The sequence below is a fragment of the Saccostrea echinata genome, unplaced genomic scaffold, assembly GCF_033153115.1.
Source record: "Saccostrea echinata isolate AGI-Se365-2 ecotype Australia unplaced genomic scaffold, CSIRO_AGI_Sech_v1 ptg000059l, whole genome shotgun sequence".
Taxonomy (NCBI): domain Eukaryota; kingdom Metazoa; phylum Mollusca; class Bivalvia; order Ostreida; family Ostreidae; genus Saccostrea; species Saccostrea echinata.
Window position 1 is genome coordinate 1209380 of NW_026889808.1, and position 13197 is coordinate 1222576.

General features: G+C 32.6%; 1 long non-coding RNA gene across 1 annotated transcript; it reads left to right on the top strand.

The window, feature by feature from the left end:
• Positions 1–866: 866 nt before the first annotated feature.
• Positions 867–10069, top strand: LOC133174751 (uncharacterized). Its single transcript, XR_009719181.1, has 5 exons — positions 867–934; positions 3269–3283; positions 6707–6745; positions 7883–7915; positions 9940–10069. It is a non-coding gene; the product is annotated as an uncharacterized LOC133174751 (long non-coding RNA).
• The last annotated feature ends 3128 nt before the right edge of the window (positions 10070–13197 follow it).

Below are 13197 nucleotides of genomic sequence, written 5' to 3' on the forward strand. Positions count from 1 at the left end.
GCGTACGCCCGGCGCACCGGTGCTGGATCCGGGATCCGCCTTTGATTATAATCTACGCTAGTGCACCAACGTAACTAGTCAGCCCGTGGGCTAACTAATAAATGACCAAATAGTGGCATGTCTGAGATATTCGTTAATCTGTAGTATTTGGTTATGACATTTGAGAATCTTGTGTAATGAAGTATCGCAACTATGTCGCTCCTTGATGACGGAAACGATTAGCACCTCTCTTGCATATACGTTCCATAGATATTGATTGATTAGTCAGGCAAGCTTTTTGAAAAGCTATTACTTGTGTTCCTTGTAAATTTTGTAAGAATAGGTTACAATAGTATCAATTTTATCGCCTCAGTCAACGAACCTCGTATGTATGTATTTTTTTGGCAGTATTTGCAGTATTTGGAATTTATATGCTACATGTAAGTATTTTTTGGAGTGACAAGAAAAACATTTTGATTGGATAGAAAATTGACCAATTGAATGTTGACTTTTTTCTTTATTAACAAATATTTACATTTCCAATGTCTTTGTCCGAGATAAAATTATAATTTGTAAAAAATCTTTATTTCTACATAAATCTACTGGTTCATCGATAGGCGCTGTTAAAAAAAATCACGTGCAGGGCGGGACAAATAGAGAAGCGGGCTATTAGCACGGGAATTTGCAGAATCAGGAGCATGTAAATATAAGGAATAACTGTCAGATTTTTTGGATTCATGACGATGATCAATCGATTAGCTTGCGTGATAATTTTATGCAAATTATCACGCAAGCCACTCGATTGATCACATCATGAATCCAAAAAATTAGACAGTTATTCCTTAAATCAATAACGTCACCAGCAGGTGTATATGATAGACCTTCTGTGGGAACTTTATTTATCTCTTCCAGAGGAGCAGAATGAAGATTGTCCTGATTCTTGCTGTATTGTTCTGTAAGTAATTTCTAAATTTATCTTCATGTGAGTTGCTTCATAATCAAGAGAAATATAAAAAATGCATTAAGTGTTAGATATTTTAATATTGAGAAGCCTACATTCACTATATTTTCAATATTGAGTTTCAGTAATTTTAGAAAATAGTACGTTTACCTTGTTACATTTGCATTATGCAGTGATGTTAAATTTTGAATCATAGTGCAAATTGTTTTAGCATCTGGAAGGCATTTCATTCCAAAAATTCTAACGACGAGTTATAGCAATTATTACCGTCTTCCTTGGAAGACGGTATACAGAGTTGAAGTATTTTACAGTCTTAGGACTATGCACTTCCTCTCTTTTCTGATTGATATTAATTGCATGATGAGAAAATTTTCAATTATTTCATTGGTTGAAATGCTGTTCAAGGCAAGGGAGATAATTTTCTGATGATCTAATTTTCGTATGACTTTACAATTTTTCAAGATTTTCAATCGTAAAAAAATATGACAAAACGAACAGTGGAAATTGGTAGTAATAAATTCGAAATAACATGATAGTTTTTTATAGCAATTAACAAAAAAAGTTTCCATATTTTCATTGTTAACAGAATTTATCTTTATTGCATGCAAGCTTTACAGTTTGTATGTATTCTTTTTCCCTTCGTTTTGCTCAGTCTTTCTAATCTCGGCAGCACTCGGCCGATTCGTACAACTCTACATACAGTTAACTCTTGATGGCTCGAACTTCGTTCTCTCGAAGTTCTTGATCGCTCGAAGTGAGTCTTCGGTCCCGAATTTTCCCCTATATAACTAAGCAAATTTACTCTTGATTTCTCGAACTCTTGATCTCTCGAAACCCTTGATCCCTCGAAGTCAAAATGCAGTCCCGCTATGCATATTCTATTAGAATTTACCCTCGATACCTCGAATTGGCTATGTGTTCACAAGGTTATATAATTAGCACCTTTACCTGGACATTTAAATGGCCCCCGGCAGAAGACGCGGGTCTCGAGGAACAAGATGTTTATTCAGGTGACACTTATGCTACAAGGTGATAATTGATTTATAATTAATCATACTTTGCCTATATCCTATTGAAATAATTATCAGCGACTGTCTTACGACAATTTAGAGACACAATGTCAGTGAAAAGTAGTAATATATTGATTAAAAGACGAAACACAAAGTTGATTTTTATTTCGAGTCAGTGTCAAAGAAATATGAAAAAGCAGAAACAGCCTCAATGTCAATATGACGACCATTATTGGACAAATACTTAAAGAACTGCTTTCAATGATCATGTTTGGAATAGTCAATGCTATGTACGATGCTGTAAAATGTCGTTTTCATGTAACGAATGCGTAATATGATGTCCGTATTACAAAGATTAAATAAATATACATGAAATGACAATATACATTTTCGCTTTACTCAGTTTAATGAAATATTCAACTAAATTACGAAAAAATATCGTTGTTTTATAAAAACCACGTGTAAAAGGTTAGCACTGCATGAAAATCATTACATCCGGCAAGACTAATTTTAAAACCTGTCAACAAATCCGGAAAATTCCGGACTCTTGAAAACTCGAACTCTTGATCTCTCGAAGTTTTTCCTCGGTCCAGCGGACTTCGAGGTATCGAGTTACATGTATCACAAAGGTGAGGGAATCAGCCGAGGTTTGCCAAATGAACCTGGCAGCAGAGTTGAAGTTTACGGAGACAGCCGAGCATCTGTTAACCGGGGCTCATGTCAGAAAAAACTAAATGAAAAAATACAAAGCCAAGAAATTTTCAAGAATTATAGTCTTGTTTAGGTCAGTTTATAGTTTAAGGTTGTTGCTAAAGACGGTAAGCTTTTTGGAAAAGCTCTACTTGTATTACAGCATACATCAGTACCCTATATACTCGTCTTTTAGTAGATCCGCTTATAAGTCGGATGTATAATTTTTCTAGGCTATTTTGGAGAGGTCCGCTAATAACACTCTTATAAATCGTATATCGTTTGCAAGAATCTGTTGATAATTTCAGATCAAAACTAATGTTTTTGACCTGTGTTTCAAATAACATTTTTGAGAATTGACATCGCTATATCTTTGATTCTTGAAAAATCGATTTTATAACAATACCTAAATGTATTTACCTATGTTTAAATTATATTTTATGCTTTTAGAATTAAATTTGATTATTATACACTAAATTTCGCCACTACCTGTTCATGTGTTACGTGATATTTCTTTCATTACTAAATTAAAAAAATATTATGAAATAGAGCTTTTTTGCGAAATACCACATTGCACATGAAATAAGAGTAGATGGAAAATGTGATCTTTATTTTTTTTTCTTTTTAGGTATTTGGGGAACTGGTAAGTTAACATTTCCACTCTTGACAAAATCATTTGTATTGCCATTTATTGATCATAATGTCTGCTTTTGGATTTTTTTATTCTTATGTATTTTGTAAAAAGTCCTAATAAAAACAGCTTAAATATGTAAACAACAGATTGTCAGACACTAATTATATTTAATAATCTAGACTGGTAGCTTTTCAAAATAGTTACTTTGATATATAGTATATTGAGTCATATGAAATTGAAGAATTAGAAAGAAAAATAAATACAAAACAGAAAATTTAAAATTCAACTTGTATATTGTTTTCATTGGTTTTATTTTCCCAAAAGGAAATAATAGTCATTTACACATGTGATTCCTGGAATCCCATTTGATCGAGCGCTATTTAAAGAGAATTCTCAAAGTTTTTTTTATTCCATTTCTGCATATTTTAAAAAAAATAATATGATACCAATAGTTAAATTATGTTAACGACATCTGCTTTATTTCTTTTGATCCCTTTTATATCTAAATGACTACCTACTAAAAACTCTAATAACCAACGAACTTTCCTGAATATGGTAGCTATGTACATATATCTCATTTGATAAAATAAGCAAAATCATGTTTTAAATGTAAGTACAATAAATTATGAAGAAAAAATTGAGAATTTCATTTGTTTTGTTTGTTTGTTGTTTGACGTCCCTCTCGAGAATTTTTCACTCGTATAGAGACGTCACCATATACCGGTGAAGGGCTTCAAATGTAGACCTTTACTCGGCACTCAGGGCCATTGAGCATAGAGGGATCTTTTTTGTGCCAACACCTACTGCGACAAGGGACCTCGGTTTATACGGTTTCATCCGAACGACCGGTCTCCACGTCTCAGTGGATTCGAACCCGCGACGTAAGGATCCGTTCCTTACTCCGGGACTCTAAAGCAGACGCTCTAACCACTGCGCCACGCAGGCGACCGTAATGGTAGGCCTAAATGATTCTAATCAACACTTTAAAACAAAGTTTTGCTCTATGAAAATTGCCAGAGTTCTGTAAAAATCCATTCAATTATTATAAATGCAGACCAAAATATTTTAATGATCATTAAAAAAAATCATTTGTATGGATAAAGAAGTTTTATAGTTTACTTGATATTCTTAGAGACAATTTGTCTTTAGTCTGCGAATCTTTAAAACCATCAAAATTTGTATGATAGAAAAAAAATACATTGCCAATGTCTGAGAGTGAGAAAAATATATATATATATATATATTTTAATTTTTCTTCTAAATTGTATATGAATGAAAAATAAAGTGAGAGATCGGAATACGAAATAAATAAACATGTAGCACTATACACAAGAAAACATTGATGTTGCCATCAATTGTCGCCCGGGAAATAAATGTAGTAAAATATCATGATTTTGTTTTATTTAGACGTGCCTGTAATTCCTATATTCTTAAATTTAGTTTTGAGACAAGGTACTCACGCCATCATTTTTTTTTTTTTTTTTGTTTTCTTTTTGTGAAAATAAAACTTAAGTGAATGGGCTTTTTTCATTCATAGTTTAATCTGTCAACACTCGTTAATCAAGCAAATTGATCTCCCAGATTGTATAATTGATTTCATGGTCCTATATTTATAACTAAGATATTACTATTACTACTTTATACATGTATAAACATACCTTTGACCTTTAGATCTCAAAATCACTCATGAGTTAAGTGTGGAAAATGACCAACCAAATATTTATGCAAGATGTACTAATTATTAGTGAGGACAATTAATGTCACGAGCAAGATCAATCATGAACTCGATTAAGTTTCAAACCAAATTCTTCCGATAACAATGGAAATTAGTCTTGATCATCAAACCGCTTCGATTTGTGTGATAAAGGCATGCGTCTGAATGATCGAGACTATAGTCGAGAAGATTTACGGAAAGCTTCTAATCGGATAAAAATCGAACAAAAACGATACCATTTTAAACTTCATCATTTCCTCAAGTAATTGTTGGCTGCATAAAGTATAAATTAGAATCAGACACATGTTTCACCTATCATCAAAAATATATTTGACTTAATGAATATAAAACACAAACTGTTTAAAGTACGTTTTTATGCGATAAGTAAAATAAATTTTCTAGAAAATGGGACCTGTCGTTTTGTCGATAGTTACGAAAGCCTAGAAGGGTCAAATAAGAAAATAAAAAAAAAATTAAAAAGTCGTAATAACGAGATAAAAAGTCGTTATTACGAGATAAAAAGTCGTATTAACGAGATAAAAAGTCGTTACTACGACTTAAGAAAGTCGTAATAACGAGATAAAAAGTCGTTATTACGAGATAAAAAGTCGTTATTACGACTTAAGAAAGTCGTAATAACGAGATAAAAAGTCGTTATTACGAGATAAAAAGTCGTTATTACGACTTAAGAAAGTCGTAATAACGAGATAAAAAGTCGTTATTACGACTTAAGAAAGTCGTAATAACGAGATAAAAAGTTGTAATAACGAGATAAAAAGTCGTTATTACGACTTAAGAAAATCGTAATTACGAGATAAAAAATCGTTATTACGACTTAAGAATCTTAAGTCGTAATAACGAGATAAAAAGTCGTAATAACGAGATAAAAAGTCGTTATAACGAGATAAAAAGTCGTTATTACGACTTAAGAAAGTCGTAATAACGAGATAAAAAGTTGTAATAACGAGATAAAAAGTCGTTATTACGACTTAAGAAAATCGTAATTACGAGATAAAAAATCGTTATTACGACTTAAGAATCTTAAGTCGTAATAACGAGATAAAAAGTCGTAATAACGAGATAAAAAGTCGTTATAACGAGATAAAAAGTCGTTATTACGACTTAAGAAAGTCGTAATAACGAGATAAAAAGTCGTTATTACGACTTTCTTAAATCGTAATTACGACTTTTTATCTCGTTATTACGACTTTCTTAAGTCGTAATTACGACTTTTTATCTCGTTATTATGACTTTCTTAAGTCGTAATAACGACTTTTTATCTCGTTATTACGACTTTTTATCTCGTAATAACGACTTTCTTAAGTCGTAATTACGACTTTTTATCTCGTAATAACGACTTTTTATCTCGTTATTACGACTTTTTAAAATTTTTTTTTATTTTTTACTTGACCCTTCTAGGCTTTCATAGATAGTAAATGATAAGCAACTTTGTAAATTACATATGAAAAACATATATATTTTTAAAAGATGTACTGCATGGAAGTAAATATATTGTGTATCTCGTAATTTATAAAGGGAGAACATTCCGATGTATAAGCTTTTTAATGTATAGTTAACCTTTAATTCCGAGTAACTTCTCCACCTCAATCCCATACACCAAAACTTAAACTTACATGTTCAGAGCAGCCCAGTCCTCCATGCTGCAATAAGCAATGCATCCCTATAAATAGTTTATGATAGCTTCTACATTATTACAGCCCAAGTTGAAGGACGTGGTCTTGGTGGAGCGCGTCATGGTAAGTGGAACTGACAATTTCTCAGTACCTATTTTAAGGAACTTTTAATAATAGATTTCAACAAAGAAAAGTCTGCATATGAGATATTCCAATATGAAACCTTTACCCCCAATAACAATCTCCTTTTGCACACTCTAAGAGGTAGATAGCAATTTGCTTGAGGCATCACGTATGAGTTCACAATCACCAATTTGTACAGCTATTGTTCTTAAATATTGAACGGCATTTTTGTACAATTTGTTAGCCAATTATTTTCAATACAAAATTGTCAAAGGGTTTCATCACTTACTCAGTCAAGGAAAAACCTTAAGAAAAATGCAAATTGAATTACTGGAAAAGGTAAACTCACACTACATACCATGTCATAATTTAAGTTTGCTTGACGAATAGGTGTTAACAGGTTCAATAGCACTGTTAACAATAGACCATACGTTATTACAAAATTAGGTGGATGTTGGTAAAGGACATGCTGCCATTTTTGTCGACGACAAATACAGTAGATCAACAAATACTAATAACATTTTTTTGGTATAGATAAGACAAATTTTAAAAATATTATAGTATTTGAAAATTTAAAAATAATAGAAATACATTCTTAAATGAAATTTTGCAGGCATAGGGCCATGCGGAATAACACAAAAATTTCTTGCCAAATAAAAGGTGATTTATCTTGATAAATGAAAATTTAAAACGTATGGATTCAATAGTCACGAATTTGGTAACCCCTGATAATAAACAGAACACAAAGGACAAAAATCATTGCTACGTGAGCAAAATATGAGATCTCTACTCTTACAATTGTTAAAATATAAGGTTTTGCAGAGAGAGAGACTAACACACACACATACAAACACATTCACACACACACACAAACACACCCTGACACACCCTCACACACACACACACACACACACACACACACACACACAGAGAGAGAGAGAGAGAGAGAGAGAGAGAGAGAGAGAGAGAGAGAGAGAGAGAGAGAGAGAATGAATGAATGAATGAAGAATGAAGCAACGTATATAAGTTTTCATTTACCAGTTTGAGAAAGATCCATTTTTTGTTTATTTTAAAGTGATTTATTCTGTTTCGTAATATTAATTTATTTAAAAATTTTTTTATTGATTTGCATTGCAGTGACTCCAATTCGAATTGCTAGATCTGCGGCAGGTATGTATTCTTCTGGAATGACATTTCCAGTTCTAATTCTCTAATTCTTGTTTCAGGTATGCATGTTTAAAGTCCTTTAATATACATTATAAAAAGACTATGCAAGCGTAAATGCAAGAATGTTTTAGAGATAAATATTTTTTTTTTTTTTTTTTTTGTTTGTTTTGTTTTGTTTTGTTTTGTTTTCAGCAATATTTTGACAAGATTAAACCAAGATTTTTATTTTTCTTATTTTTTCTATTTGTTGATAAAAAGGTATATTTTTGTGTAAAATCAACATATTGTAAAAATTCAAATTTAAGATATACGAAGCTTTTCTTTCTGCTGAATATGTCCTCTTTTTTACGATGAACCAAATTTCCTAAATCTAACATTAATGAGCTTAGCTATGCTAGATAGAAGTGTTTTTAAAGCAACCTGTACACATAGGTAATCAGAGATTACAGAGCTCACCTCAAGGGATGTTGTCTTTAAATAAGGCAAAGTCCTACACTAAATTAATAATCTGGTATTTTGCATCCATAGATGCAACCTTTATGCAACTTTGGTCTGATATGGCTAGCTGCTTGGGAATGGACTTTTCTAAAAACTTTAAACTAGTCAATAATCCTTAAAATGTAAGTCAAACCAGCATCGGAATCAAGTTTGAGGGTGTTCGTCCATTGATGCATCATCCATGCAAGTTTGGTTCAATAGGCCTTATAGTTACTTGGAAATGAGATCTGCTCCAAAAACTTTAACCTGGTCACTCATGCGAAAATGTAGGTCAGATCCAGCATCCGAAGTAAGTCCAGTAGTGTGCATCCTTAGATGTATCATCCCTGCAAGTTTGGTCAATATAGGGCTTGTAGTTACTTGGAAATTAGACCTGCTCCAAAAACTTTAACCATGTCACTCATTCGGAAAATATACGTCAGATCCAGCATCCGAAGCAAGTCCAGTAGTGTGCATCCTTGGATGTATCATCCATGCAAGTTTGGTCAACATAGGACTTACATTTACTTAGAAATGAGATCTGCTCCAAAAACTTTAACCTGGTCACTCATCCGAAAATATAGGTCAGATCCAGCATCTGAAGCAAGTCCCGAAGTGTGCATCATTAGTTGTATATGTATCATCCAAGCAAGTTTTCAATATAGGTCTTATAGTTACTTGGAAAGACCTGCTCCAAAAACTTTAACCTGCTCACTCATCTGGAAAATGTAGGTCATATCCAGCATCTGAAGCAAGTCCAATAGTGTGCATCCTTAGATGTATCATCCATGCAAGTTTGGTCAATATAGGGCATATAGTTACTTGGAAATGAGACCTGCTCCAAAAACTTTAACCTGCTCTAAAAACATTAACCTGATCATTCTTTAGCTGAAATTGCAGCATCTGAAACCTTTGTTGATACAATGAAACACACTAGAAGCATCCTCCATGCATCTCTGATGATATAGGGCATAGAAGTACTTGAAAAGAAAACTGCTCCAAAAACTTTAACCTGGGACGCCGACGCCGAGTATTACATAAACTCCCCCAACTTTGTTGAGGTGAGCTAAAAACGATTTCTTAGTCAGGAGGAGGGGGATCTCCTATAAGGTGGGTTATGTATTTTTTTCTGTGTGCAACAGTTTTTCTGTCTGCAACAGTTAGTCGCCCGCGTGGCGCAGTGGTTGGAGCGTCTGCTCTAGAGTCGCGAAGTAAGGAGTTGATACTTACGTCGCGGGTTCGAATCCCACTGTGGGACGTGGAGACCGGTCCTTCGGATGAGACCGTATAAACCGAGGTCCCGTGTCGCAGTAGGTGCTGGCACGAAAAAGACCCCTCACTGCTCAATGACCGTAAGTGCCGAGCATAGGACAGAATTTTCAGCTCTCCACCGGCAAGTGGTGGCGTCTCCATATGAGTGAAAAATTCTCGAGAAGGACGTTAAACAACATACAATCAATCAATCAATCAACATGTCTGCAACAGTTCATTTCCGCATTTTATTGCGTAAATTTTTGTCACATATTATTTTTCCTTATCTTCTCTTACAGGTCCTGTATCAGGGAGTGGTTGTTGTTTTGTATGCTTTCATTGGTGCAATTGTTGTGTGTGACTTTGAACATCAAAAATGCATGCATTTTTATGCACTTGATTGGAATTAAATAAATATTAAAGAAATGATATCATGTTTGTTTTGCTTAATTTTTTTTCCTTATAACGAAAGATTATTTGTTGCAAGAGTTTCGTTTCCCTTTGGTTACTCTAGATAGTAATGGTTAGGTAAAACGCCTACAGTTTTTATTAATATAGATGAAAGCAACAGAAGGAAAAATCTTTAAGCGCAGAATATTATTAAGACATATAATCAAAGATGGAGAAGAAAAGAGACAGAGTGTTTGGAGTGTGGAAAGGGGTCGAGTTACCTGCTAAGTGCATTTGACAAGATCCATCTAGTGAAGCATTTAATAGGTGATGGTTGTTTCATTTTGGGGGAATGATTTTGAGTGAGTTTCCAAAGCCATCAATAAACTTGGTTGTGTACATTTATAATTTTTTTTTAATAAAAAATCATACCAAAAATTCTCCTCAATACTGTCTTTTAAAAATTGAATCAGGATTTAAATGAAAAAAAAAAAATCAATGGAAAGTTCGCCTACCACAATGATATTGACACGTATACACGTATACAAAGTTTTCTTATTGATTAAATCCAACAATAATTAGCTATAGTTAACTATAGTAAAAACTTTGATACTTTGATTTACTATGAATCTTTTCCATCTTTACTCTGGAACATTTTTTTTTTTGAAATTTCAAAAGCTTGAAGTCCTTGAATTTGATAACAGGGATGTAAAATTGTGTAATTATACCTGAATATACAAGTAATAGTTCTACTTAATAAAAGACAATGTGCAACTATGAATTTGAAAACGTAATATATAACGAGGGCACCGCAAAATGGAGCATCCCCTTGCAAAGAGAATATTTATTAATCAAGGCAGCATTCGACATCGGTCCCGATGAAAATTGTCACGTCCGTTTAGCACAAGGACAAACTAACACACACACAAACACACACACTCACAAGCGCGTTACTATATCCCCTCCAACATCGTTGCGAGGGGATAACAATTTGAAATCATTATTAAAAATTCTTTAATTTACTATAGTAAAAACTTTGATTTACTACAGTAAAAACATTTTTTGGGGGGGGGGGGGGGGAAGTTTCCCTTTTTTTACAGGAATATTGAATAACTACAATGCAAGGAACGCATCTGAATATTCCGAATAAATCGTTCATCTTGCATACACCATACGTTCATTATTCACTTCCATCGCTCTGCATTCGTTAAAGGTTCACAGATAACTTTCCGTCCCCTAACCGTTAAAGGAATTGCGTTCAGAATTCACATACTGTTCATTCACCGTTTGCGTTGCGTTCGTTCAACGTTAGCTCACCATTCACAGAAAGTTTGGAGAGGGATAGGGGGATCGTTGTATGTGTTTGTCAAAATAATCAACAATTTTACCTATTCATAAACGCAGTATATAAATTAAAATAGGTGTTTCATATTTTCAAATTTTGATTCATCATGTGTCTGTATTAGCGGACGTTTTCATCAACATTTATCCCTGCCGATGTTATTTTTGATGATTGACGATTTGTAAATTCAATAAAACTATCGGAAATTCCACCGTTTTATCAAATGCTTTTTATTTATATGTACAGTTGTACTTTTTTCTAATTTGAGTTGTTTTTCTTGTCTTCGTTTTCCGTCTTTTTTTATTTATGTACACATATCTACCGCCATAAATTACTTCGACAGCAGGTGAAACTGAATAAATTCCTATTTGTGTGTTTTTTTTTCTTCTCAAAATTAACATTAAAGATATATTGCTTGATAGAACGGATTTGATGAAATGCTATAATCTATTTCCTGTTTACAAAAAGTCCAGCCTCCTCCATCAATAACATCGCCAGCAGGTGTACTTAATAAATTACAATAGTCTCAACAACCAAGCCTCTTTTACGGACACCAATATGAAAACATTTGTAATTCTCGTTTTGTTAATCTGTAAGTTGGTTTCTATATTTGTAGACATTTAATCAATTAAAGAAAATGAATCAAATAAGTATTTATATTAAATAAAAAAGAGTATCGAAAACCAAAACATTTCTTTAACAGACTTATGGTTTTGGTAATCAAGGCAATATTTTTATTATATAATGCATAGGTGAGTATCTTTTTGAAATTAATTTTTTTTTTGTTTCTTTAATTTGTTTGAATGCAAACTCGTAGCTACGTTAAGGATAACTTTGGATTATTTCTTAATGTATCTTTGAAAATTGCTTTATAGCCAATTGGAATCATACAAATTGATTAAAATTAACTTACCAGGTACTCATTACTAAGAAAAAATATATTGGTTATATCTTTCCGATGTTGTTCTAATGAAATGACAGTAATATTTTTTCGATTCTAGGCATTTTCGGAGCTAGTAAGTTAACAATTCAATTATAAATAAAATCAATCATTTATTCTTTTAATCCTGGCAGCAGCATCTGCTTGTAGTTTTAACAACAGTCAACTTAAAAACAAATCTCTAATCCCTCTAAATATTTAAGAAAATGATTTAAAAAAGTGTTCCGTTGATTTACAAAATATTCTGACTCTTTTTTTAAACTAAATTTTCACTATTTTTCACTCTCTATGGGTACATAATACAAAACTTTATCTGCTAGAGCAGTAAGTAATTCTAGATAATTTTGTCGTGTCTGACTAGCCTAACATTTTAGATTGTATCCTATCTGTTCGTGTCTGTTTCCTTTCCTGTAACAAGAGTAATCGATATTGAAAAGAAACTTTTAAAAAATCAGAATGAATGAAGTGATCTGTGATAGGATATCATCAGTAAGTTTTATATTCAAAGAATAAAGAATTGTTCACCGGAAATCTTTGTTTATTATTAGAATTAAAACAATTAATGTAAATCTTTTCTTCATGTTAAATCTTAATTACAATTAAATGAATGAATGAATTAATAAATAAGGAAACTATTCGCTTTCATTTAGAAATTTTAATTCCCCAAGGCAGTCTAGCTTAGGCAATTTTAAAATTTAAAATAATTGATAAATAGATTCTTATGTGAGTATTAATAAAACGAACAGTAATCAAGCTCCATTGAAACAATACAAAATTGAAGTAAAGCAAACATGGACCTCTAAAAACATCAGAGGTGGGATCAGGTGTCATAGAGGAGTGAGCGTTTACTGTCGATCTGTAAGGTCACATCAACCGTGTGCTCCT